The following is a 26790-nucleotide window of genomic DNA, read 5'->3' on the forward strand; positions in this document are numbered from 1 at the left end:
TTTTATTGCATTTTAGGTTTTGGGGTACATATGCAGAACATGCAAGATTGTTGCATAGGTACACACATGGCAGTGTGATTTGCTGCCTTCCTCTCCATCACCTATATCTTGCATTTCTCCCCATGCTATCTCTCCCCAACTCCCCACCCCCTGCTGTCCCTCCCCTATTTCCCCCCAACAGACCCCAGTGTGGAGCTCTGAATTTCTTTCTTCTACTTGTTCAATTCTATTGCTGAGACTTTCCAAAGCATTTCACATTTCTAAAAGTGTGTCCAAAGCTTCCTGAATTTTTTATTGTTTTTTCATTAATCTATTTCCTTGAATATTTCTCCCTTCACTTCTTGTGTCATTTTTTGGATTTCCTTGCTTTGGACTTTGCCTTTCTCTGGTCCCTCCCTGATTAGCTTAATAACTAAGCTCCTGAATTCTTTTTTATGTAAATCAGGGATTTCTTCTTGGTTTGGATCCATTGCTGGTGAGCTAGCGAGATTTTTCGGCAGTGTTAAAGTGACTTGTTTTGTCATATTACCATGGCTGGTTTTCTGTTTCCTTCTCATTTGGGTAGGCTCTGTCAGAGGGAAAGTCTAGAGCTGAAGGCTGTTGTTCAGATTTTTTTTGTCCCACGAGGTGTGTTCTCTTGATGTAGTATTCTCCACCTTTTCCTGTGGTTGTGGCTTCCTGTGAGCTGAAATGCAGTGATTATTGTCTCTTTTCTGAGTCTAGCACCCAGCAAGCCTACCCAGCTCCAGGCTGGTACTAGGGATTTCTGCACAGAGCCCTGTGATGTAAACCGTCTATGGGTGTCTCAGCTGTGGATACCAGTGCCTGTTCAGGTGGAGGTGGCAAAGGTGGCAATGGACTCCATGAGGGTTCTTAGTTTTGGTGGTTTTATGCTCTATTTTTGTGCTGGTTGGCCTTCTGTCAGGAGGTGGCACTTTCCAGAGACCATCAGTTGTAGTGTGGAGAGGGACTGGCAGTGGGCAGGGCTCTAGAACTCCCAAGATTGTATGTACTTTGTCTTCTGCTACCAGGGTAGGTAGGGAAGGACCATCAGGTGGGGGCAGGGCTAGGTGTGTCTGATCTCAGACTCTCCTTGGGCAGGTCTTGCTGTGGTTGCTGTGGGGGATGGGATTAGATTCCCAGGTCACTAGACTTGTGTACCTAGGAGGATTATTCCTGCCTCTGCTGAATCATGCAGGTTTTCATGTAAGTGGGGGAAAGCCAGCACTTACAGGCCTCACCCAGCTCCCACGCAAACCGAAGGGTTGGTCTCACTCCCACCATGCCCCTGGCAACAGCCTCAAGTCTGTTTCCAGGTGGAGGGTGGGCTTGAAAACTTGCTCTAGGCTTTTGCCTCCCAATTATGAAAGAAAAAAGCTTTAGTTCTTCCCCAGCCTGTGACATCTGCAAACAGGATTTGCACCCTCCCCAATTTCTGGCCAGGAGTTTCTTGCCCACTCAAATTGGTACAAAGTTCAGCTACGGAAGTCCTTCTCCCTGTGGGGTTTACCCCCTGCTCCTCTGGCCTCCCTCCTGATGGATCCCTGTGGTGTCAGGCAGGAATGGGCTGCTTGGGGATTCAGCAAGTTCCCAGGGCCTCCCTGCTGCCTCCTCTACCCTTGTATTTTACTTGATTCAGCTCTCTAACTTGACTCAGTTCCAGGTAAAGTGGGGGATATCTCCTGCAAACAGACCTTCAACTTTTCCAGCAGGGAGTGTGTGTTCAGAAGAGGAAGGTCTTCCTTTCCCATTTCAGCAGTTGGGGTACTCACAGTATTTGGGGTCTCTCCTGAGTCCTGCAGGAGCAGTCTGCTTCCCTCAGAGGCTCTGTGGGTCCTCTCAGGATTGCTGGTTTGTTCTTGCAGTTGATCTGAGGCTAAAATTTACAGTGCAAGCCTCCGCAGGCTGCTCTATCCAGAGCTGCAATATAGTACTGCCTCCCATCTGCCATGATCCTCCCAAGTCCTCATTAATAACTTTAACTTGACGATATTGATGGAAAGATGGAACCAGAAGCGAAATTCAGTAACTCGAAAAGAAATGGGACATCAAGAAGTAGAGATGAGAATTACAACAGACTCCAAAAAGTTTGTATGACAAGGAGAGAAGAGAGGTTTGTTGAAAACTAGAAGATGTGGTTCAAGGGGAACTTTTAACATTGGAGAACCTAAGTAAGTTGACAGACTTAGAAGGAAAAGTAGAAGATGCAGGATGGAAGGGGGATGAATGATATAAAAAGCCTTTTAAAAAGCAATAAGCAACAGGATTAAGAAAACAGGTGAAGAGACTGATCTTTAAAAGAGGAGAGTGACTTTAGGTACTAGAAAAAAGGGGTAGTGTAGCATTTAGAATGATTTTGCTTGCAAGCAACAGAAAATCCAACCAACCACATAAAGTTTAAAGAATAAGAAAACTTCATTATTTTATACATCAAAAAGTCAAGGAATGGGATGGTCACAGGTAGGGTTGGCTAATTTGGTAGCTTAACAGTATCATCAAGGACTCAGTTTCTTTTCATGTTTCTGTACTAACACTGTCAACACATCAGCTACTCCCATTACAGTAAACAGACCACTGCAGTAGCTCCAGTCTACATTCAGAACAAAACGGGGGTAAAGAGCTCTTCTATGGGCTCCATTTTTTGAGAGAGAAAAACATTCCCAGGGTCCCTCAATAGACTTCCATTCAATGGCCAGAATTTTTTCACATGTCTAAACCAAGTGCTGGCAAAGGAAATGAAGTAATCATAGTTTTGGGCTAGACTAATTATGATCAATCCACTGGGGCTAGGCAAAAACCCAGTCACCCTGAAGAACATGGGTATCAGATATCTAAGCCAAATCAGGGTTCTGCTATCAAGGAAAAATGGTTGGGCACAACTATTGGGTAAGTATCTGTCACATTTGAGGTAAATGTGGAAAAGTTTACATTCAAGGGTAGAAATAACACTGAATTTCCTTGATTTACTGCTGAGAGTGAAGAAATAGGGGTTGAGTATGAGGATTGAAAAACATATTTGAAAGTCATTGAAGGAAATGAGAGAATGTGTTTACTAAAGACGAAAGATTGAGAGGCAGTGCTAAGGGACAAGCTGAGATGGGAGACCATGAAATTTTTAGCACACCAACACCAACTGTATGACTATATGACTATTTTTTCAGTATATTTTTCTCTCTTCTCAATGCAGGAACAAAAGAGATAGGGAGTAATAGTACCACTGATTCGAGGTTGGGATTTTACTAGGTGGTATAACAGAAGCATAAAAAATGAAAAGGAATCAAAGATGCTTGCAGAAGAGTGGTTCAGATCTCTGTATAACCCATGGGATCTAGGTTGCATACAGAAAAAAAGTAGTCAGAAAGGTGTTAGTAAAATGTGAGGAAAATGGAGTGCTCAAGGACAGGAAGTGCATATGAGTTCAAAGTGCAATGGAAGAATATTTCAAGGACCGGACATTGGGATCAGAGGGAAGAATCATGGAGTACTGCCCAAGCAAAGGTTCGTTTATGAAGAAAGGAACAGAATACACGGGAGTCAACAATGTCTAGCAGTTTGGAGACTGGGTTGCCGGACTGACTGCCTGACAAATGTTAAAATATCCTAGGACTGTGTGGGAAATAAATAGGGACAATGACTGAGAGATATCCCCAAATCATCAAGGAAGGATAGGAACTGTAATGGTTAATACTGAGTGTCAACTTGATTGGATTGAAGGATACAAAGTATTAATCCTGGGTTTGTCTGTGAGGGCGTGGCCAAGAGATTAATGTTTGAGTCAGTGGACTGGGGAAGGCAGATCCACCCTTAATCTGGTGGGCACAATCTAATCAGCTGCTAACAAATATAAAGCAGGCAGAAAAACGTGAAAAGGAGAGACAGGCCCAGCCTTCCAGGCTACATCTTTCTCTGTGCTGGATGCTTCCTGCCCTCGAACATCAGACTCCAGGTTATTCAATTTTGGGATTCAAACTAGCTCTCCTTTCTCCTCAGCTTGTGGACAGCCGATTGTGGGACCTTGTGATCATGTAAGTTAATACTTAATAAACTCCCATATATATAAGTTGATTACATATATATCTATATATTCTATTAGTTCTGTCCCTCTAAGAGAACCCTAATACAGGAACTAACTAGGACATAGGCTGATGTCACTGACCAGGAGGAAAGAACATGATGTAAGTGAGGTGATAAGACCTAAAAGAAAAAAAAAAAGCTTCCATGGGAAGGTTAATGAGTGCTGCTCTGGAGGTGGAGGTGGGAGTCTGGAAAACAGCAACTTTTTCCGGGGAGGAGGCTGCATGGAATGAGTCACATCTATTGGTGGAGACTGCGGAGGAAGTTGGGTCTTCAAGAAGATCTAGGTCTCAGTTAAGAGAAAGGAGTTGTGAAACACCATCTGTACTAAAAATACAAAACTTAGCCAGGCGTGGTGGCAGGCGCCTGTAATCTCAGCTGCTCCAGAGGCAGAGGCAGGAGAATCGCTTGAACCCCGGGTGCAGAGTGAGCCAAGATGGAGGCACTTCACTACAGCCTGGGCATAAGGGTGAAACTCCATCTCGAAAAAGAAAAAAAGGAAAAGGGATTGAAGAGTCTCACTCTCTGGGGTCATAGAGGAGTGTATGTTAACAATGGTAGGTGCGCTAAAGGTCACCAACACCCCTGAAGAATTCTCAGGTCTTTGGTAAGGGTAAATGGCAATCTGACTCAAACTCAGTATATGTTTCAATAAATATAAGAATACTCCATTCACTGAAGGAGGATTTCAATGTGACTATGACCTCTACATCCCATAAAACATTAACAGTATCAATACTAATGCAAGGAAAGCTTTTGATGCCAGAATAAATAAAAATAAAGGTGTGAGTTTACATATGAGACAACGTGGCTCTCAGCAGGAATTTATAAGTTTCATCTAAACTTGCTCCAGCTCACTCACATTCTTTGTCTCCTTTCATTTGCATTTCTAGTTTCTTTTCTCATTATCAAAGCTATTTATTTGACAAATGATAGAACCCCAGCTGAAGGTGGAGTACCATTAGCATATAAACAAGATTTTAGAAGTGCTGGAACAGAGACGGACTTTAGAGCCTCATACTCTCTGGAGACTTGACCCCAAAATAAGAGAGATTGTGCTTAGGCAATCCCCAGCCAGCCCCCAAAATGCCCCTGCCTTGCCTTGGGTGATCTAGGGTGCATCATCATCTAACTTGGCTGCAAGTTGCCACCAGGTGCTTCATTTGACTTTAATACTCTGAATAAAGACTTAGTAGCAAGTACCTAGTTTTTGAAAGAAATGTTGTAGAGTGGAAAAAAATGAAGATATTAAGAGTCAGATAAGCCTGGTTCTGAATGCCGGTTGCCACACCAAACTTGATTTCCCTTGGCAAGTTATTTCAACTCTGAATAATAATAGCAGAAGTCACCATATAAGATTAGTCAGTAATGGGCCAAGTATTTTATGCATAATCAGAATATCCTCAACACTACTAGCTAGCATCCTGGGGTCAGTCTTCCCCAGTAAAATAGCCTGAGCCCCTACATAATATACTACACCAGAGAAGTCTAATATTTTCTCCAGTATTTCTAAGATGGGCTTAAATGTTCTTCAAATTCCTGCTGTCAGCTCATCGCTTACCTCCCCTCTCCCTCTCCCTCCTGGATGTTGTCCTCTCTCCTCGCCTCTTTCATTCAAGGTTAAACATGGCCCCTTCTCCTTAGGCCTCCACATAATACCAATACAAAGCTTTTCCTGAAGGTTTGGTGATAATGGAAGCAGTTACAGAAAAGGAAACAGGCTGAAGTTTAATATCACAGTCTCGCCAACCCCCCTCTTCTAGAGCCTAGGCCTAAGGCTGCCATGTACCTGGGATCTCAACCTCCCACTGCAAGCTTTCTCTTATTCTCTCTCTCAGCTCCAGGGCTAGAGAACAGAAATTTTCTGTCACTTTGTTATGCAGAGCACTTTTAGATCCCCTTAGTCTTAATTCATGCCCCTGGGCTTTGCCTTCAATAACCACAAGCTGGTCCTTAAATGTGAATTTTCCAGGCTAAATGATATAAAGCTTTGAAATGTCAATTTTTCTTGCACTTCTGGTCAGAAATCCCTCACTTAGCAATAGTTCTAATAAGTGGAAAGGAAGTGAATAGAAAAGTAATTCTCACCCTGTCCCTAGCAAAGAGGTCATAAAGTTCTGGGATTCCATTCTCCTCTTATAAAGATATCACTTTAAACCTATAAGGAAGTTTAAAGAATGGAAATAATTTTCCCAGTGTCATAAAGCTAGTAGGTAATATTAGAAATCAGTGTGTGGACTGCTGCTCCCTCTTAGAAGTCAGCTACCATGTAAAAAGTACAATCAATCATCATTGAGACCACCATGATGTAGGGAAGCCCAGTTAGCCATGCAGAGAAAAAAAGGCCTAGTAGAGAGCATCTAGGAACCAGACATATGAATGAAGCCTTCTTTGATCTCCCAGCCCATGTTACGCACCAGCTAAATGCAGATTAATGAATAACCCCAGCCAGTGTCATAGGAAACAGAGCTATCTGGCCAAACTCTATCCAAATTGCTAACTATTCCTGTTTATAAACCCAAAAGATTACAGAAACAATAGATTAAGGAGTATTTGATTTGAGAAACAGTCTCATTTATTCATTTATTCATGTACAACACATTCATTAAGCATCTACTATGTGCCAGGCACTGCCCTAGGACCAGTGGACTCTACCACAGAAAGGGTAAACGTGGCCTTTTCTCAAGGAACTTCAATTCTAATGCCAGAAAGATAGACAACACATAAAGAAACAAATCAATAAAGTATAAAACGTGGGGGGGTAATGGTAAAAATTACGAAGAAAAATTGTGTGATTCAGGGACACAGGTGGGGGCAAGGAAGGACATTAGTCAGGAGGTAGTGTCTGTTTTTAAAGTCCTCTATACAAAAGTGACTTTTGAGCATCTTTTAATGAATTGAGAGCATGAACTATATGAAGAAATGGAGGAAGAACATTCTGGGGAGAAGGAAAAACGCAAGTAAAAGCCCTGAGGAAGAAAAAGGTGTGGTTACTCAAGGAAGAGCAAGAAAAGCAGGTAGCTGGAGCAACAAGAGAAAGGGGTAAGATTGGAGAGATTCACAGGGGTCACACGCTGGAGGGTCCACATGCCTCAGTGGGGAGTGTGGATTTCATTCTAGTGTGTTGTCGGAAGGCACTGGAGGTCTTTGAGCCATCTATCCTGACTGCTGTCTAAACCACAGACAACAGAGGGAAAGCATGCAAGCAGCAACTGGGAGGTTATTATAATTGTCCAGATAAGCGATGACAGTGGCCTGAACCTGGGTGGTAAGAAGCGACAAGACGCAGGATATAGTCTGAACATAAAGTACGTCAATTTCACATAAAATTATTATTCAGAGTGAATCCTCAGCTCTGAGGTTTGGAAGCATTTCCATTTTTTTTAACTGATGATTGCAAGAGCTGAGCTGAGCACTCCATCAATGCCCTAGGAGGCAATGTTTGGCTTTCCAAGCCTGCCTACTGAGTCAGAGAGGCCCAAATCACCAGGACAACACTCGGGTGGGGAGAGCAATAGATTTTATTGGCTCCAAAGGGAAAGCCCCATGTAAGCGTCTGTCAAAAGGGCCCGATTCTCCTCCTAGGTGAGAGATCAGCTAACTTTTTAGTCAGTCATACAACCATCTATTGTAGTGTCCTCTCTGACACCTTAGAGAAGATCTTAGGCCAGGCACAGTGGCTCAAGCCTGTAATCCCAGCACTGTGGGAGGCCGAGGCGGGTGGATCACGAGGTCAAGAGATCAAGACCATCCTGGTCAACATGGTGAAACCCCATCTCCACTAAAAATACAAAAAATTAGCTGGGCATGGTGGCGTGTGCCTGTAATCCCAGCAACTCAGGAGGCTGGGGCAGGAGAATTGCCTGAACCCGGGAGGCGGAGGTTGCGGTGAGCCGAGATCGCGCCATTGCACTCCAGCCTGGGTAACAAGAGCGAAACAAAAAAAAAAAAAAAAGAGAAGATCTTAGTTGTTTGGCACATTCCTTGGCGAACAATAGAAGTAAACCTTTTGTAGCCTGACAAATATTCCTCCATATGCAGAACTGACTTCTGGGGAAAAGAAGAACCCATTTGTATATGGCATTTGGAATCTTCTGAAAAGGAAGTAACCTAGACTCCTACACTTTTCTACCCAAGAGTCAAAATTACAGGAGCAGCAGAAGCCTGACCATGTTTTGTTGGCAGGAGAAGGTTCTAAAGGCCCCAAAGACAAGAAGGGTGAAGGGATGCCATGCTGGGGACTCAGACTCATTTCTGGAGCCTGAGACTTATGGGTTTGAATCAACTATGGGAGAGTGTGTGGTTGAGGCAGAAAGAGGCTCACAGTGCAGCCATCTGAACCCATGGTAGTCCTTTGGGAACAATGTTTGAGAGTGAGAGTGTGAACTTAGAGAGCTATACCCTTGCCGCCTAAGTGTGGGTCCAACAGTACTGACAATATCCTAGAACTTTGAAGATGCCATGGAATTGGCAAATAGTTTTCAACAGGGATACCATGCGGCAGCAAGAAAGATAAGCTTCATTGGATCAGACCCTGCTTTGTCACCTACTGTGTTTGAGCCAAAAGTCTGGCTCCCTTTGGACGGAGTGACCCCCTGGTGTTCAGAACAATGGAAGAAAAAAGAGCAACTGATGAGATCCTGGACGTCCTACATATGAGGATAGAAGTGCACCCTAGTGATTAACTGAAGAAATAAAAAGCACCATTACTTGGTAATGGCTGTATGTATAGTATGAATATGGTATACCATGTAGATGATAAATAATATTACACCTGATATGTATGGAAAGGACATGCTGCCTTACACTCATGAAAATTTAGCAAAAGCTATCTTCGGTGGTGGGACAATGGGTGTTTTTATTTATCTTTTTAATTATATGGACTTTCAAATATTCTAAAAGTTTTCTACATGCATTACTTTTTCCAAAAAAAGTAAATCAAATATAAAAGGAGACAATATTTAGCCCTCATCCTGCCAGACAAATGCCCTTACAGGTGACCCTGAGAATTTATCACCAATGATAACTTCCACATCCTTTTATGGCTCATGTGATGGGCATAGGTGGCGAGTCCTAGGCCGGTGAGTGGCCAGAACCTGGGCTCCCCTCAGCAGGAATCCTGACTGGTCTGTCTTCCCCAGCCCAGAACAGGATGAGTAGCAGGACCCTCGTGGCCTCCTGTTACTGATCAGGCTCCCTCCCTCTACTGTTCTGGGGATGCTAATGAGGTGACCACTCATGGGTGTCAAGAAGGGATTTCCCACACAGGCTCCTCCATTCCACACGTGTGGTTTGCAGAGAGTTTCACTTCAGGTGCCAGGTGGCACACCCACAGAGTGACAAACAGACCCTCACCCATGTGATTTGCATGCCCCACTCTATCCTCCTGGGGCCACTTCATTGTCACTAACATTTAAGATGGCACTCACTTGGCCAGAGCTCTGTGCTGAAGGCTGAGGGGCACACAAAGATGAAAGCCCTGACTGTCATCAACAAACCTTCAATCTTGATGGGACCTGGGGGACATGGAAGAAAGAGTCACTGACACAAAGTAGAGCATGCTGAGTGCTAAAATAGGGATAACCTCCTGACTGACTTCCTCCCATGCCAACCAAAATTACTCCTATCCATTTTCAGGTTCTGCCTTCCAAACCGCTCCAATGAGTGCCCTCATATCCATTTCTACCGCCTCTGCGATGGGTCAGTCCTCACCCAGCTTTGATCAAGGCTCTTGCACTGGCTCTGACCACCATTCTTCCTTCGTGCATTTGATTACCAGAAGGCAATCCTTCATTGCTGTGTTAGTCAGCATTCTTCAGGGAAACAGAACCAATAGGCTGTGGGGGGGGAAGGGGGGGGGAGAGAGAGAGAGAGAGAGAGAGAGAATGTGTGTGTGTGTGTGTGTGTGTGTCTGTGTGTCTGTGTGTCCATCCTGTACTTAAAAACAGTGAATTGCCACCCCATTACCTTCAGAAGGAAGTCTTAACTCCTTAGCACAACATTCAATGCCTTTCCCAGTGTAACCATAAACTATCTTTCCCAACTGAACTCTGTCTTTAAATTTTTTCTTCCCACATTTCAGCCTCAAGAAGGCCCCTGTAACCATCCCCCTCCCCACTTTGCCCCCCCCCAAACACATACACACACAAAATACTCTAGCAAGACCAGATTTATCAACATTCCTCAAATTCAACCTAGCCTGGAATATAATTTTCTTTAATATCTGCTTTTTTTTTTTTTTTTTTTTTTTGAGATGGAGTCTCACTCTGTTGCCCAGGCTGGAGTGCAGTGGTGCGATCTCAGCTCACTATAACCTCCACCTCCTGGGTTCAAGCAATTCTTCTTCCTCAGCCTTCCAAGTAGCTAGAATTACAGGCACATGCCACCACACTCAGCTGATTTTTGAATTTTTAGTAGAGGTGGAATTTCACCATGTTGACAGGGTGGTCTCAAACTCCTGATGAGGCAATCCACCCTCCTCAGCCTCCCAAAGTGCTGGGATTACAGGCTGAGCCACCACACCCAGCCTAAATTATACTTTTCAAAATTCGATTCACTCTTCAATGTACAATTTAAATGTTTTCTTTTCCACTGAGCCTTCTTCAGACTGTAGTTGGGAATTAGCCCCACCTCAAACCACAACATTTGGCTTACATCCTCTTAAATGCATCATTATGTTATGCTTTGCCATCATCAACTTAACCTTGAGCTTCCAGAAAACAGATACAACATGTCATTTCCCTTCATGTCCTCTACAACACAGGGCATTGCACATAGCAGACACTTCTGCTACCCGTTGAATCAGGAAGCAAGTTGTTCTTGTTCTCAATACAAAAAATATTTAAGAAGCCCCATGACTCAGGGCATGGTCCACAGATGCCAGATGATTGAGAGGTACTAATTGATCCAAGGATTAATATAAATCTTCATAATTTCACTTTGTTCAGTATATTTACTTGTATTGGTGTCTCCGTCCCCAACATTCCCTCTCTCTCTGTACACACACACACTCACACATATCTCCTACATATCCCATTGGTTCTGTTTCCCTGGAGAATCCTAATATGGCAATGAACTCTCAATGGGCCAGAAAACTAAGCCACTCCTGCCAGTGTAGAGGGCCTGGCCCCATGAGAAGTTGAGTGTCAATATAGTACAGTTGTTCATATAGAAACATGTTTTCCCTAACTCTGACGATTCTCCCACGTGGAAGGACAACCATTCCTGTGACATTCCTGGCCCTTCCCACCTTCACCTGGTTGGTGAGTTAGAGGGAGGCACCAGACAGAGTCACCCAGCTCCTTCCTCTGTTTCTTCTTGTTCCCTTCTGCCTTCTTATGCTCAAAGTTTTACCTGGAAAAGTGTCCCCTCCTGGGACAGGGTAGACATGTCTGCCCAGTCCTGTGCTCAGAGAGCAGGGCCATTTGTTTATCACTGTAAGCTGCTTCTTCCCACTTAGCCTCTAGCAGTAATAAAAATAATATTTTTATCTCCCTCTTTACTGTTTTGTCTCCTGTTCAGAACCCGAGGCAGGGAGGAGGCCCCCAGGCAATGCTTGTGTCTTGACTTCACAGCTTCTGAAGTTTGCCTACCTAATGAATAGCCCAAGGTGGGCCCTTGGACAACCCCCAAGAATGGTGGAGTGATGGAGCTGAAGTGTCCTCAAAGGTGTCAAGTCCAGCCCCACTTGGGACTGAGGAGGATTATTACGCTTGCTTCTACCACATGGGAGGTCATGAGGGTCAAATAAAAACATATATGTGAAAATTTCTGTAAAGTCCATTCTGGTTGAAATGCAAGATGGAATTACTATTGTGGCTGCTGTAATCCTGTTGATGTGGTATCCCAGATGCCCACCCTGCCAAACTCCACCCAAATTGTTCCGGGAGTCTTCAGAGCTGACCTGCATGTGCCCTCCACCATTTCGATCAGCGATGATGTGGCTCCCAAAAAGCACTTCCCATAGTACCCTCATCGCCCACAGGCACCGGTTATCTATGGCACCATATGGAGGAGAATGCCCCCGTCCACATGTGCAGTTAGGAAGTGTTTCAGGACTACCGAAGCAGAGATGCTCCTGCTCGACATCTTGGGAGTTTACACTCGCAGCTAGTCCTCTCTCGCTAGGGCATGGAGCCAGCACTGGGACAGATGTGTCTAACAGACACTGGGCTCACACTGTCACTCCTCCCCTCAGAAGTCTAAGGCCCTGTTACGTGGCTGAGATCGTCGTGCTTGGTTTCTGTCCCCATAGGATGAAGATTCTTCCAGTAGATTCCTGAGTCCCTGCCTATCTCATGGGACCAATTTGACAGAGATGCCCAGACATGTCTGAATTCCAGTGGTGGATACAGCACACCCTATATTATAAATAGTGATTGGCATGAGCAGGCCTCAAATCCCCCCAAGGCAGTTACATTCATGCCCTCAATAAAGACAGTTTTCCCTATCTTACACCCGGTTCCTGGCCAAACCACTTCCAAACCTGACTTTGGGGCTTCCCTCCCTCTCCTTCCCTCTCCTTCCTTCCCTCCTTTACTTATCCAAGATGAGGAGGTGGGATTAGAGGGGTGAGATATGGAGAAAGGCACAGGCATGACTCAACCTGAGGATATTTTTCCTCCATTGCTCAAGCACATAATGTATTTTGCAGTTTGCCAGTCCTCAGAAAAAGTTGGGAGCTTTTTGGTTTACTTCATACTTGTGTGCACTCACCTCTTCTGGGGAGAAGGAAAACATTCCAGCGGCACAGAGCAGTCCTACCCCTACGGAAAGTCCTTCAGCCTTAACTCACAAGCCCTTGGAATTTCTGTAGGTAGGGCCAGGAGACAGGTGAGTCTGCGAAAGGGAAGGTGCACCTACGTGCTGCTGCCTGCTTAAGCTCTCTGCCAGAAAGCAACTCTGCTTCCGAGATGGAAGCAGCAGTTCCACCTCTACCTTCTGGCTCCCATTTGATGGAAAATTATTTGCACAAAAATCTCACCCTGTCTGCCAGCTTAAGCCAGCTGGTTTCCTTCTCTCCAGGCCACTCTTTAGAGAAAGGGGTAAAGGAAGAGGACCGAGGAGGAGAGAGGTATTTAGAACAAGAAAAGGGTCAAGAAGGTTTTGTATTCTTCACAGGACTGAGCTCACAGAGCCTCGGAATTCCTGTTTATAAGCTAGGAGGATTGAGGCCACAGCCAACCAAGGGATGCTATGCATTTGGCACTGATCATTACTCATCCGGACCATAAGAGGCCTGTGATGCCTTGGCCTCACCCCTGCTGCCGGAACATATGTGGCAAATGCTGTGACTGCAAATTCCTAAGGAACAGGGCCTTGGAACAAATGAGGCCCTTACTCGGGATGTCTGGATGGGAGTTCAAACCAGGAGACTCATCTGGGAGGACACGGTCCAAGGCTGATCTGAAAGGTGCCCAAGAAAACTCAAGGGGACCATGAGACTAAAAGCCTGTGTTGGGGCCAAGTCTGTTATACTTTCTCCCTTCCCATCTGTCTTCCCCACTTTGACAGAAACAAAATACCACGTACTATGAATATTAGTCCACAAACTTGGGTGTACAAGAAATAATCCTACAGCTTTATTTACTTTTGTTTTAATGTGCCTCTGAGTCCTGTTCCCTCCAGTCTGGTGGGAAATCCAGTCCAGTCATTACTGCAGCCCCTACCCATCCACTAGGGTTATGCAAAGAGACTGGGGATGCTTAGGACACCCAAAATATTTGGCAGGCCCCCTCCTGCCTTATAACTACATTGTGCCTTCCTGGTGATCTCTTGGAATTTTACCTCTCCACGACTTTCACGTAAACTTAAAGAGGAACTGTGACCCCCAATCCCCCTGGGCCTGTGGCCCTGCCCCCTTCTGAAATCTCACCACCTCAGCAAAGACATTGTCAGGGAGAAAAGTAGGGGTCCCTACTCCTTGTGGGACTCTCTGATCATTGAGAAAAGGAGTCTGCCCCTGTCTCCTCTCTTACCTCTTTCCCCTTAAAATTCCCAACCTCTCTCCCTCCTCCCTCCAAAATACTTAGCATAGAATCTGCAATGAATTTAGGGCAGTGACTCCAAACCAGAAGCTGGCAGGACAAATAATCCTGCAGATGTAATTTATTTGACTAAGAAAGTACTTTAATAATTTTAAATAAATTGCCACATAGGGAGAGAATACCTAACATGTGAATATCCGGCTTTTCTTGAAAAATAAGAAAATATGAAAAACTAGGTCCTTCTGATGAGGTCTGAGCTTTCCATTCATTCAGCAAATATTTATTGAGCACCTATGATTTTCCAGGTGACAATCTTCTAGGCCCTGGAGTTATCATGGTGAACAAGACAGATGAGATTCCAGTTTTCATGGAGTTTACATTCCATTTTATGTTGAAGGGATAGAAGCAGGGGTGTGTGTGTGTGTGTGTGTGTGTGTGTGTGTGTGTGTGTGTCCTCTTGAAGAAGAATCAGAGCTAGATGGATGAGCAAAATTTAGATCATATTTGGGAGACTGGAATTGGATCTCTAAATGAAAGGCAAAATCCTTCTTTCAAAAACTTCCTTTGCTGAGTTATCTCAAAGCCATGATAATTAAGTTCCTAAAAACATTTCCTAGAGTGACAGTGTGTCCCCTCTTCTACTTAGTTGCACTGCTTTTCCTGCAGGCTCCACAGGAAAGAAGTTTCTCATGCAGCCAGGCTTGCTTAGAGAACCTGAAAGATCTTCCCTGATAAAATTGCTGAGGGTGAGATTCAAGAGATGGAGGGAGAGCTGAGCTCAAGTAAAGCCCTGAAAAGGCCTGACCCAGAAAGGGGAGGGGCAGGATGCCTTCGAAAAACCCCCACTATAGCCTGTTAATTCATTCAACAATGCTCTTCTAGGTGCTGGGGATGCACCAGCAATGCTTGCTTTCGTGGAGCTCATATTTTCGAAGGTGATGACAGATAATAAATAAATAAGCATAATAAATCAACTAGATAGTATGGTAGAAGAAGATAAATGCTTTAGAAAGAAAATGTAGAACAAAATAAGAGAGATCAGCAGTATTGGCAGGAGAACCAGTCACACTTTTAATAGGGAGATCAGACAGTTGAGTAAACACTGAAAGAGGTCAGGGAGATGAGCAACTAGGTACAGAGAGGTAAGAGCCAGTGCAAAGACCCTGAGGTGTTCTAAGAACAGCAAAGAGGTTAGTGTGTCTGGGGCTGTGAGAGGGAACACAGGATAAAGTAGGGGGAGTTGGAGTGGAGAAGTAACAGGGTCCAAGTCAGATATGGTCTTGTAAGCCTTTGCTCCAATTTGTAGTCCACCACCTAGAACAGAAATTGCCATAGGCTCCATTTTCATTTCTGCATCCCTAACACCTGGCATATTACCTGCCCCCAATAAATACTTGTCAAGTGGATCATTCCAGGTGAAATGCACTCATGATGTCCTAGTGCATGCATCAGTACTGAGTCATCACCGCCAATCAACAGGGGATGCCAATTCCCCTCCCCCACACTTCCATGTCCCCCACCAACCCTGCAAGTGTCCCTGATGCAATACAACACTTAGTACAGTCACAGCTCGTGTCCTCACCCACTCTGAAGGGGGTCACCCCAGGTCTCCAGAAAACTTGTAGAAAAGGGCTGAGAATGCAGGCCATGTGACCAAAGAACAACAGGTCAGGCAGTTAACTTATCTTCAGGCCCTGCACTTCCACCTTTTATGGCTCTGCATCAGCCTCCCCCTTCCTCCCTTCCTCTCCCAGAGACCATTCAAAGAGCACTAAAGATTTCCCCAGGAAGGAATTCCTGTGCAGAATCAAAGCATGGACAAGGCACACTAATAAGCAAGGGAGATGAGGTGTACTTATCCTATTTTTATTTGAGATGGCGCAAGTCAGCATACCAAATTTGTCCTAGGGCTTAGCCCTGTCAGACAACGACTAAAAGAAGAAAGGGATTATCACGGCCCACCCCACTTCTACTTTACCCCTCGACCTGATAAGACCTTGCTTCTTGCCCCACAAAACTCAAGGCTCTACATTCCTGGGAGAGATCGGGGTCAGATCAGGTCATCATATTCTTACAGGACATTTCCTCCCAGAAAAAATTAAAGTGGCACGTTTAGGACCCAGGGATGTCGCACCTGGAAATTAGATATGACAAAACTAGGCACCTTTTAATAAAGCTTTAAAATGCTTTTCCAATTTTCAGGCCCCACCCACATTTTTATTTGACTCTCAGAGCTGCATTAATCTCTTCTCTCCCCACGCGTTCTAAAAGCACTCTTGCATTCTCTCTCAGTCTCTGCTTCCTGGGGCAGGTACCACCTCAGAAGACTAAGAAGGCAGGCCCCTGCCAGCCCTGCAAAGACTCAGCTGCTTGTGCAGACAAGGGAGAATGATGGGAATGAATATAATGGTGCTCTAGAAAGGTAAAAGCTTTAGACAAATGTTTCTCAGAGGTCAGTGCAGGTCACTAAGCTCTTTAAAATATACATCTTTTTGGCTCAAACCCCTATATTATGCCTAAGGGAAAAAATCTAACGCCTCCTTTGAGATTTCTGCAAATTTCAAGGGAGCTTATATTCTATTCTCACCTTTGGCCCCAATTTCCTGCCCTTGCTGAATTCTTATTCTCTTCTCTCCTTAATTCTGCACCTTCTTCACCCAACCCTATCCTTTCACCTAAAAGCAATCATTTTTACAAGCGTTGCACGTTAACAGAATTTTTATTGATGGTTTGTAGGTCATGAGGAATGGGTTACATTTTCTCACCTCACAGCAAACAACCTAACATCTGATACTAGATGTCCCATTTCTTGAACATTCTCCAGGGATTTCTCACTGGCCATGCCTTAATGTGCAACACCACAGCTCCTCTCCCCCTCTCTCCCCTGAGAATTCTTCCCACTTCTGGCTGACAGCACGGTAGTTCTCTCCCCTGCTTTGCATATCTGAAGCCCATCTAGGTGTGCAATGGAACCAAAATCCTTTAGCTCCTTTAGAAGCATCAGCTTTCAAAGACAGCTGCTTTCACTGTTGATCCTTTTTCTTCATTTCACCAATATAATTATGACTTTAATTCTAATTCATTAGAAAGCAGAGCAAGACTCTCATTTCATTTATAAGCCCAATCTCTGATTTGTAGCATTCTCTCCCCACTATCCTTTAGGCACTGAGCCTCCAATTACATTCATGGCTAATAAAATGAACTTTCTACCTCAATCTACATGCCCAAACAGCATTAGCACACTGCATCTTGTAGGTAATCCAAGACATCACTATGTTATAACTGCTGCAAATGCCTCTGCCACCGAATGGTCTTAATCTGAGGTCATGGAAACTATAAGAAAGCTAGGTACTACTACTGCAGGATGTCTGTGACTCCCCTAAAACTGTAGGCATTTAAGTGCATTTTTCTGAGGATAAGGTTTATAACTTTAATAAGATATTTAGAAGCATCTCCAACCTAATAAGAAATTTATAGGCATCTCCAACCCCCTCTCTGCCCTAAAAAGGTTTCATCCACTATCCACAGCCAGTGAGCAGGACCATGTAACGCTCTGCATCAACATTACAGCTTTAAGTAACAGCCTTAAACCAGGTCACTATTTAATTGGCAATCTGGGAGAAAGAAGAAATCATTATGAAAAGATCTAAATTTTCAGAAATATCTGCTATGGAAGTTGTGAAAAATCAACAGGAGTTAAAAGCAGAGAAAATAAAAATATTTTTAAAAATTTAAGACAGAGCTTTTTGAAAATGTAATTCAAAAAGCTAATGCCCATAGGGGAGGGACGGTGGGGGGTGGGAAGCTGGGGAGAGATAGCAAGGGGAGAAATGCCAGATGTAGGTGATGGGGAGGAAGGCGGCAAATCACACTGCCACGTGTGTACCTATGCAACAATTTTGCATGTTCTTCACATGTACCCCAAAACCTAAAATGCAATAAAATAAATAAATGGGGAAGAAAAAAATAAATAAATAAATAAATAAAAAGATTTCTTAAAAAAAAGCTAATGCCCAAGAGCTAATGCCTTTTCTCAGACATCGACAGAGTAATTCTGGAATGCAAACACTTACTCCTATATTTCACATTCTGAAGAGTCTGGTTTTATAACTTAAAAATATTAACCATAAAAACAAAGATGAACCAGATAGAAAGATTTATTGTATCCATTGGAGATGGGCTTAGCTCATATAAGACATTCGACACAAAAGTAAGGATAGATGGACGCCTAGAACCAATTAAAAATAAATGGGAAGGAGATTTAAGTCTGATAACTTAAGATAAGGGCTGGCAATTATCCTGTCACCTAACCAAACACACCACTGGTACTATTCTCGGTCACTTGATGTATTTTTAATTATCAAGCGCTTGACTCTAGTTTTAAAAAATTGACTATTAAAAAATATTAAGTTCTTTTTCCAACAAATCGGGGGAGAGCTATCTTTCTCTGTCCACATGGTTTCTATACACAGAGACACAGTGGTGCCGTGCCATTAAAACTGTAACACAAATTACAGAGAAAGAACCTCATCATCTCCTGATCTGTGTTTACCTAATATTAATTCTCAGTTGAATGTGGAAATGGTTAGTTTTGCTTCATTTACCCTGTTAATAGTCTTACACCAGATTACAAGAAAATAGATGAGAAAGAAGGCCCTTAAAATATGGTAAGTAGCTTAAAAGTATTAACCAAACTTGCCCAATGGGAGACAGCACCGCCTTTATGTTCTGGGTAAGAGGGTCCCTGCCCCAGACCTACATGTTAGAGGCTCTCTCATTTCTTACATTATACAGACATACACTTATTGAAGAGGATATGAGCACCTCCATCACGTGGGGTCTGATGCAGCGCAACCCACAACCCCAAACATTCACTCTTGTTTCTAGTATTCTTTGGGCCTCAGGGAAACATTTCTCATCTCTTGCCCATATCCCTGAAACAGAAGGCAGTTGCATCTGAATTCCAGGAAGGTTTGTGGAGTTTGTCCTGCGGTGAACCATGGGGACAGTTTGAGCAGCAGAAGGACTTAGGTATAAGAGAAAAGACAGATTAACTTGTCATATTCTTCCTTTCAGCTTAAATGTAATACTTCTTGCATGCCAAATCATTGTTTCCTAATAGTACCAGATGTCTATTTTCTTCCTTAACTTTATATTCTAATTTGAGATTCTAGAATATTCACAAATTAACACCATATTTACAACAGATGCAGGTAGCAGCTGAGGCATATTTTGCAATATTAAACAAATCATATTACCCTTTAATTTGTATGTAGGAGTGATATATATGAAACCAATATTTTTATTGTCAACTAAACAGATTTTGAATACCAAAACTACAAATGGTTTTATTTATTTATTTTTTGAGACGGAGTTTCACTCTTGTTGCCTAGGCTGGAGTGCAATGGCACAATCTTGGCTCACCGCAATGTCTGCCTCCCAGGTTCAAGTGATTCTCCTGCCTCAGCCTCCCAAGTAGCTGGGATTACAGCCATGCGCCACCATACCTGGCTAATTTTTTGTATTTTTAGTAGAGACAGGGTTTCTCCATGTTGGTCAGGCTGGTCTTAAACTCCTGACCTCAGGTGATCTACCAGCCTCAGCCTCCCAAAGTGCTGGAATTACAGGTATGAGCCACCATGTCTGGTTAAATTATTTTATTTTTATAAAAATACTTCAAATATATAATTAAATTCTTTTAAATTAAGTGAAAATTCAGCTTTATACAAAATTTTTATTTAAAGTATTTTCATTCAATATTTCTGCTTCCGGGAAGATGGAATAGACATACTTAGACATATCTATTTCTCCCATTAAGTACAACTAAAAACTTTGGAAATCATATATGAAATGAAGATAAAAAGATACTGAAAAGTAAAGAGAGGTAAGCAGACTGGCTAAAGACTCCAAAGCCCAAGGACTAACAGAGTGGTGAGTTCTCTGGAATTTTTTTTTTTTTTTTTGCCTCATATATCTCAGATTTGGAACTAAACAAAACAGTAACCCAGAAACATCAAAGTCACAGACCAGAAACACCTCCACAGAAGGAGCAGCCCAGCAAGACAGGAAAATTTTACACAATAACCACTCCTCTACCAACAAACATCACAGAAAATAAAGAAATAAACAAACAAAAACCTGTGGCCCACTCCTACCCATGACAGCAAAGTCCAAGTAGAAGCCATTTCTCTACCCTTGAGGGACTGTAATGAGGTGTCTAACACACCTTCTGGAGTGATGTCAGAGAAGGTCATATAGGGAGCTAAGACTTTCAATCCCACTGGCCAGTAACAAGCTGCCAACCCACTTCACACCATGGTGTCCATGGAGACAACACTAGAAGCCTGAACTTATACCCTGTCTTCCGACAGGTATCAAAAGGCTCTTTTCCTCTCTTCTGGGGTGGTGCTAGTGGAGGCCAAATAAAGAGTCCAAGTTTTCATGACTATCCAGCAGTAATAAAGCACCTTCACTGTAGAGTCAATGGAGATGACATGGGGAGCCAGAACTCCAATCCTCACTTCACAGTAATAAGAAGCAGCCCCCTCATGTGTCAGTTGTCAACAGAGGACAAAGTAAAGAACATGGTCTTTACCTTCACTTTGCAATAATAAAGTGGTAACCCCCACCCTCGTCCCCTGCCACGGTGGTACCAAAAAGGCCAACAAAACCAGAAAGTTCAAATGAAATGAAGAGTCTGAGACCACGATATGAAAATGTTCAGGTTTCGTGCTTGCTTCGGCAGCACATATACTAAAATTGGAATGATACAGAGAAGATTAGCATGGCCCCTGCACAAGGAAAATGTTCAGGTTTCTATTGAAAAATCATTCCTCATACCAATAGCCAAGAATATCTCAAACTGACTGAAGAAAGACAATCAATAAATGTCAATGCTGAGGTGAAAGAGAGATATTAGAATGGTCCTACAAAGATTTTAGAGCAGCTATCCAAATTGAAAAGGAAGAAGTTAAATTATCCTTGTTTGCAGATGATAAGATCTTATATTTGGAAAAACCTAGACTCCACAAGAAAACTATTAGAACTGATAAATTCAGTTTACAAAACTCGAATATGAAATTGACATATAAAAATCAGTAGCATTTCTTTATGCCAACAGTGAACAACATAAAAAATAAATTTTAAAAGTTATAGCATTTATAATATCCACACATAAAATTAAATACCTAGGAATTAAACAAGTGAAAGATCTCTATAATGAAAACTACAGAACACTGATGAAAGAAATGGAACAGGACACCAAAAAGGGAAAGATATTCCATATTCATGGATTGCAAAAATCGATATTGTTAAAATGTTCATACAACCCAAAGAAATCTACAGATTCAATGCAATCCCTATCAAAATACCAATGACATTCTTCACAGTAATAAAAAAAAACAATCTGAAAATGTATATGGAACCAGAAAAGACCCAGAATAGCCAAAACTATATGAAGCAAAAAAAAAAAAAAAAAAATCAAACTGTAGAAATCACATTACCTGACTTAAAATTATGGTACAGAGCTATAGTAACCAAAACAGTATGGTACTGGCATAAAAATCAACACATAGACCAATGGAACAGAATAGAGAACCCAGAAACAAATCCACACACCTACAGTAAACTTATTTTTAACAAAGGAGCCAAAAATATACACTGGGGAAATGACAGTCTCTTTAATAAACGGTGCTGAGAAAACTGTATATCTATATGCAGAAGTTGAAACTAGACCCCTATCTCTCACCATATATAAAAATCAAACCAAAATGGATTAAAGACTTAAGTTGATGATCTCAAACTATGAAACTACTACAAGAAAACATTGGGGGAAAATCTCCAAGAAACTGATCTGAGCAAAAATTTCTTGAGCAGTTCTACATAAGCACAGGAAACCAAAGCAAAAATAAACAAATGGGATTGCACCAAATTAAAAAGCTTCTGCTCAGAAAAAAACACAATCAACAAAGTAAAGAGACAACCCAGAGAACTGGAGAAAATATTTGCAAACTACCCATCTGACAAGGGACTAATAACCAGAATACACAAAGAGTTCAAATAACCCTATAGGAAAAACATCTAATAATTTGATGTTAAAAATGGGCAAAAGATTTGAATAGACACTTCTCAAGAGAAGACATACAGATCACAAGCAGGCATATAAAAAGGTGCTCAACATCATTGATTATCACAGAATGGCAAATCAAAACTATAATGAGATATCATCTCACCCCAGTTATAATGACTTATATCCAAAAGACAGGCAATAACAAATGCCAGTGAGGATGTGGAGAAAAGGGAACTCTTGTACGCTGTTGATGGGATTGCAAATTAGTACAACCACTATGGAGAAAGGTTTGGAGGTTCCTCAATAAACTAAAAATTGAGCTACCATATGATTCAGCAATCTCACTACTGGGTAGAGAGATTTCCTAAAGAAAGGAAATCAGTATATAGAGGAGATATCTGCATTCATGTTTGTTGTAGCACTGTTCACAATAGCTAAGATTTGGAAGCAACCTAAATGATGATCAACAGATGAAAGAATAAAGAAAGTGTGGTACATATATACAATCGAATAGTATCAAACCATAAAAAAGAATGTGATCCAGTCATCTGCAACAATACAGATGGAACTGAAGATTATCATGTTAAGCAAAATAAGCCAGGCCTAGAAAGACAAATATCATATGTTATCACTTATTTGGGGGATCAAAAAATTAAAACAAATGAACTCATGGAGATAGAGAGTAGAAGAATGGTTACCAAAGGCTAGGAAGGGTAATGAGGGGGCTGAGAGGAAGTAGAATTAGTAAATGGGTAAAAATATAGTTACAAAGAATGAATAAGACATACTATTTCTTACAACATGGTGACTATAGTCAATAACTTAATTGTACATTTTTAAATAACTTAAAGAATGTAATTGGTTTGTTTGTAACTGAAAGGATAAATGCTTGAAGGGATGAATGTTCCATTCTCCATGATGTGTTTATTTCACACTGCATGCTTGTATCAAAATATCTCATGTACCTCACAAATATGTATACCCACTATGTACCCACAAAATATAAAAATTTAAAGAAAATACTTTAGAACAGCCATAAAATAGTGCTTCAGTGAGCAACGATGAACATGAATAAAGCAAAAATCTAGAAAATCTCATCAAAAAAATAAAAGAGATGAAGAACCAAATTGAAATTAGAGAACTAAAAATATAATAACCAAAATAACAATCTCAGTAAGTGAGCTAAACAGTAAACTGGAAGATAGAACAATAGGAATTACTCAATCTGAACAACAGAGAGAAAATAGACTAGAAAAAAATGAGCAATGTCTCAGGAATAATAACAGAAAATCCAACATTCATGTCAATGGAGTTGGAGTGGAGAAAGATGGTGGGCCTTAAGAAGTACTCAAACAAATAATGACTAAAAAACTTCTTAAATTTGGCAAGAGACATAAATCTATAAATTGAAGAAGCTAAGCAAACCCCAAACAGGATACACCCAGAGAAATCCATGTCAAGTCATATTATAATTAAACTTAAGGACAAAGAGAAAATCTTGAAAGGAGTCCCCCAAAAATATGATACTTTCTTATAAGGGAAAAAGAATTTGAATGATAGTGGATTTCTTATCAGAAACCATGGAGGCCAGAAAAACAGTTACAATATTTTTAAATTGCTGAAAGAAAAGAGCTATCAATCTGAAATCATATCCAGCAAAAAATATTCTATAGAAATAAAAGGGAAATCAACATACTCTCAGATGAAGGAAAACTAGAAGACCTACCCTAAAAGGGTAGCTAAAGGAAGTTCTGTAAACATAAAAGAAACTCTTAAATAATCTTGGAACATTAGGAAGAAAAAAAACTTAATAAACAAATATATAGGTAAAGACAGTAGTCCTTTCTTCTCCTGTTGAATTTCTAAATCGTATATTGTGGTTAAAGCAAAACGATAACACTGTCTTATATTATTCTAGATGAGTGTAGAGAAAATACTTAAGACAATTATATTATAAATGGGGGAGGGTACAGGGATATAAGGGAGGTTAAGACTTCCACATATTCACTTGAACTTGTAAATTGACAACACCATTAGGCTATGTTAAGATATATAAATATGATGTGATTCCTAGAACAGCCATTTTAAAAGTTGCACAGAGAGATACAACAAAAACACTAGAGATAAATCAAAGTGGAATTCTAAAAAAGGTTCAAGTAATCCACAGGAAGTCAGGAAAAAGAAAAACAGAAAAATGAAAAGGCAATGAGAATAGAAAGGAAAAAAAAGAAAATGGAATACTTCAGTTCTATCAATAATTACATTAAATGTAAATGGTCAAAATAGATCAATTAAAAGACAGACATGAGGAGAGCAAATCTTAAAACATAACCCAGCTATCTGCTGTCTAAATGAAACTCACTTCAGACACAACAATATTGGCAGGCTGAATGTAAAAAACAAAATGAAAAGAGATGTCTGATGCAAATATTAATCAAAGGGAAGCAGGATATGCTATATCGTATCAGATAAAGTAGATTCCAAAGCAAAGAAAATTACCAGACCCAGAGAAAGGCATCATGTAATAATTAAAGGGTCAGTTTCTCCAAGAAGACAACTCTAATTCTAAATGGGTATGCAGTAAAAAACACAGCTGCAAAATATATGAAGCAAACACTAATAGAACTAAAAGAAGAAACAGACAAATCCACAATTATAGTTAGAGACTTCAATACCCCCTCTCAAAATTGTTAGAATAACCAGACAGAAAATGATCAAGGACATAGAAGAATTCATCAACACCATCAACCAACAGAATCCAACTTACATTGATAGAACGTTCCACTCAACAATAGCAGAATACTCCCCTCCCTGTGTCCGTTGTGGGGGAAATAGGGGAGGGACAGCTGGGGGAAGGCAGTTGGGGAGAGATAGCATGGGGAGAAGTGCTAGATGTAGGTGATGGGGAGGAAGGCAGCAGATCACACTGCCACATGTGTGCCTATGCAACAATCTTGCATGTTCTTCACATGTACCCCAAAACCTAAAATGTAATAAAATAAAATAAAATAAAAACAATAGCAGAATACACTTTCTTTTCAGGTACCTATATAACATCTACCAAAAAAAGATCATGCCCTGGGCCCTAAAACTAACCTCCACAAATTTAAAAGAACTTAAGTTATACAGAGTATGTTTTCTGCCCACAATGAAGTCACACTAAATAACATTAACAGAAAGGTAACAGGGGACTCTCCAAACACTTGGAAACTAAATAAAACACCTCTAAATAATCCCTAAGTCAAAAAAGAAGTTTAAAGGGAAATTTTAAACATACATTGAAATAAAAGAAAATTAAGGTACAATATACCAAAATTTGTGGGACACAGGTAAAGCAGTGCTGAAACATAAGTTTATAACACTAAATGGATATATTCAAAATTTTAAAAGTCTTAAATCAATAATATTTTTTCATTTCAAGACCTACAAAATGAAGAGCAATCTAAAATAGGCAAAAGAAAGAAAATAATAATGATTAAAAGCAGAAATCAATGAAACTGAAACATAGAAAAATCAATGAAACATAGAGCTGATTCTTTTAAAAAGGCCAATAAAATTGGCAAAACTCTAGAAAGACTGACAACAAAAAAAGAAAGAAGATACAAATTACCAATATCAGAAATGAAACAGGGGATATCATTAAAGATTCTGTAGACATCAAACAGATAATAAATAAATACTACAAACAACTCTAGACACTTACATTTGACAAATTCCTCAAGAATACAAACTACCACAACTTACCCAATATGAAGTAGATCATTTGAATAGCCTTGTAGCTATTAAGAAAATTGAATTTGTAGGCCAAGCACAGTGACTCACACCTATAATTCCAGCACTTTGGGAGACCAAAGCAGGCAGGTCACCAGAGGTGGGGAGTTCAAGACCAGCCTGACTAACATGGAGAAACCCCGTCTCTACTAAAAATACAAAATTAGCTGAACATGGTGGTACATGCCTGTACTCCTAGCTACTTGGGAGGCTAAGGCAAGAGAATCGCTTGAACCCAGGAGGCGGAGCTTGTGGTGATTGTGCCACAATGGCCAAGATTGTGCCATTTCATTCCAGTCTAGCAAAAAGAGTCAGACACCAACTCAAAAAAACAAAGAAAAAAAGAAAGAAATTTGAATTTGTAACTTAAAAACTCCCCAGAAAGAAAGAAATATCCAGAATTATATCCCTCACTGGAGAATTCTACCAAGTGTTTAATGAAGAATTAATACAAATCTGTATGATCTCTTTCAGAAAATAAAAGAAACATTTCCCAATTAATGAAACTAATATTACCCTGATACCAAAACAATTTTTTTTCTTTTGTGAAAAGAAAAACTACAGACAAATATCCCTTGTGAATATTGACACAAACATTCTAAACAAAATATAAGCAAATAGAATACAATAATATATAAAAAGAATTATAAATCAAGTGGTTTTATTCCAGGAATACAAGGCTTGTTCAATAATTGCAAAGCAATCAATGTAATTTATCAACATGGTGAAAATCTGTCTCCATTAAAAATACAAACATTAGCCAGGCATGGTGGCACACACCTGTAATCCCAGCTACTTGGGAGGCTGAGGCAGGAGAATTGCTTGAATCCAGGAAGCAGAGGTTGCAGTGAGCCGAGATCGCACTACTGCACTACAGCCTCGGCAACAGAA

General features: G+C 41.2%; 2 long non-coding RNA genes and 1 other non-coding gene across 9 annotated transcripts in view; 2 read left to right on the forward strand and 1 right to left on the reverse strand.

The window, feature by feature from the left end:
• LOC108305350 overlaps positions 1-26790 on the reverse strand; it is a 226398-nt gene that overhangs the window by 178027 nt on the left and 21581 nt on the right. The gene's annotated exons all lie outside the window — the stretch shown is intronic.
• Positions 379-11846, forward strand: LOC108305353. Its single transcript, XR_001825676.2, has 2 exons — positions 379-4025; positions 11596-11846. It is a non-coding gene; the product is annotated as an uncharacterized LOC108305353 (long non-coding RNA).
• On the forward strand, positions 20790-20897 carry LOC119471472. Its single transcript, XR_005200545.1, has one exon. It is a non-coding gene; the product is annotated as a U6 spliceosomal RNA (small nuclear RNA).

Source organism: Cebus imitator, unplaced genomic scaffold (assembly GCF_001604975.1).
Source record: "Cebus imitator isolate Cc_AM_T3 unplaced genomic scaffold, Cebus_imitator-1.0 Scaffold62, whole genome shotgun sequence".
Lineage (NCBI taxonomy): Eukaryota > Metazoa > Chordata > Mammalia > Primates > Cebidae > Cebus > Cebus imitator.